The sequence below is a fragment of the Rattus norvegicus genome, chromosome 2 (genome assembly GCF_036323735.1).
Source record: "Rattus norvegicus strain BN/NHsdMcwi chromosome 2, GRCr8, whole genome shotgun sequence".
Classification (NCBI taxonomy): Eukaryota; Metazoa; Chordata; class Mammalia; order Rodentia; family Muridae; genus Rattus; species Rattus norvegicus.
The window spans coordinates 241,766,748-241,769,317 of record NC_086020.1 but is presented as its reverse complement, the minus strand read 5'-3'; positions in this window follow the sequence as shown (position 1 = coordinate 241,769,317).

Genomic DNA, 2,570 nt, shown 5'->3' with positions numbered 1-2,570 from the left:
CAACTTTTGGTTCTGTTGATTCTTTCTATGGTCCTTTTTGTTTCTACTTGGTTGATTTCCGCTCTGAGTTTGATTATTTCCTGCCTTCTACTCCTCCTGGGTGTATTTGCTTCTTTTTGTTCTACAGCTTTTAGGTGTGCTGTCAAGCTGCTGACATATGCTCTTTCCTGTTTCTTTCTGCAGGCACTCAGCGCTATGAGTTTTCCTCTTAGCACAGCTTTCATTGTGTCCCATAAGTTTGGGTATGTTGTACCTTCATTTTCATTAAATTCTAAAAAGTTTTTAATTTCTTTCTTTATTTCTTCCTTGACCAGGTTATCATTGAGTAGAGCATTGTTCAACTTCCACGTATATGTGGGCATTCTTCCCTTATTGTTATTGAAGACCAGTTTTAGGCTGTGGTGGTCCGATAGCACACATGGGATTATTTCTATCTTTCTGTACCTGTTGTGGCCCGTTTTTTGACCAATTATATGGTCAATTTTGGAGAAAGTACCATGAGGAGCTGAGAAGAAGGTATATCCTTTTGCTTTAGGATAGAATGTTCTATAAATATCTGTTAAGTCCATTTGGCTCATGACTTCTCTTAGTCTGTCAACATCACTGTTTAATTTCTGTTTCCAAGATCTGTCCATTGATGAGAGTGGGGTGTTGAAATCTCCCACTATTATTGTGTGAGGTGCAATGTGTGTTTTGAGCTTTAGTAAGGTTTCTTTTATGTATGTAGGTGCCCTTGTATTTGGGGCATAGATATTTAGGATTGAGAGTTCATCTTGTTGGATTTTTCCTTTGATGAATATGAAGTGTCCTTCCTTATCTTTTTTGATGACTTTTAGTTGAAAATTGATTTTATTTGATATTAGAATGGCTACTCCAGCTTGCTTCTTCTGACCATTTGCTTGGAAAGTTGTTTTCCAGCCTTTCACTCTGAGGTAGTGTCTGTCTTTGTCTCTGAGGTGTGTTTCCGGTAGGCAGCAGAATGCAGGGACCTCGTTGCGAATCCAGTTTGTTAATCTATTTCTTTTTATTGGGGAGTTGAGGCCATTGATGTTGAGAGATATTAAGGAATAGTGATTATTGCTTCCCGTTATATTCATATTTGGATGTGAGGTTATGTTTGTGTGCTTTCACTCTCTTTGTTTTGTTGCCAAGACGATTAGTTTCTTGCTTCTTCTAGGGTATAGCTTGCCTCCTTATGTTGGGCTTTACCATTTATTATCCTTTGTAGTGCTGGATTTGTAGAAAGATATTGTGTAAATTTGGTTTTGTCATGGAATATCTTGGTTTCTCCATCTATGTTAATTGAGAGTTTTGCAGGATACAGTAACCTGGGCTGGCATTTGTGTTCTCTTAGGGTCTGTATTACATCAGTCCAGGATCTTCTGGCCTTCATAGTTTCTGGCGAGAAGTCTGGTGTGATTCTGATAGGTCTGCCTTTATATGTTACTTGACCTTTTTCCCTTACTGCTTTTAATATTCTTTCTTTATTTTGTGCGTTTGGTGTTTTGACAATTATGTGATGGGAGGTGTTTCTTTTCTGGTCCAATCTATTTGGAGTTCTGTAGGCTTCTTGTATGTCTATGGGTATCTCTTTTTTTAGGTTAGGGAAGTTTTCTTCTATGATTTTGTTGAAGATATTTACTGGTCCTTTGAGCTGGGAGTCTTCACTCTCTTCTATACCTATTATCCTTAGGTTTGATCTTCTCATTGAGTCCTGGATTTCCTGTTTTTTTTTGGACTAGTAGCTTTTTCCGCTTTACATTATCTTTGACAGTTGAGTCAATGATTTCTATGGAATCTTCTGCTCCTGAGATTCTCTCTTCCATCTCTTGTTTTCTGTTGGTGAATCTTGTATCTACAGCTCCTTGTCTCTTCTTTTGGTTTTCTATATCCAGGGTTGTTTCCATGTGTTCTTTCTTGATTGCTTCTATTTCCATTTTTAATTCCTTCAACTGTTTGATTGTGTTTTCCTGGAATTCTTTCAGGGATTTTTGCAATTCTTTCAGGGATTTTTGCGATTCCTCTCTGTAGGCTTCTACTTGTTTATTAATGTTTTCCTGTGTTTCCTTAAGGGAGTTCTTCACGTCTTTCTTGAAGTCCTCCAGCATCATGATCAAATATGATTTTGAAACTAGATCTTGCTTTTCTGTTGTGTTTGGATATTCCATGTTTGTTTTGGTGGGAGAATTCGGCTCCGATGATGGCATGTAGTCTTGGTTTCTGTTGCTTGGGTTCCTGCGCTTGCCTCTCGCCATCAGATTATCTCTAGTGTTACTTTGTTCTGCTATTTCTGACAGTGGCTAGACTGTCCTATAAGCCTGTGTGTCAGGAGTGCTGTAGACCTGTTTTCCTCTCTTTCAGTCAGTTATGGGGACAGAGTGTTCTGCTTTCGGGCGTGTAGTTTTTCCTCTCTACAGGTCTTCAGCTGTTCCTGTGGGCCTGTGTCTTGAGTTCACCAGGCAGCTTTCTTGCAGCAGCAAAGTTGGTCTTACCTGTGGTCCCGAGGCTCAAGTTCGCTCGCGGGGTGCTGCCCACGGGCTCTTTGTGGCGGCAGCAACCAGGAAGACCTG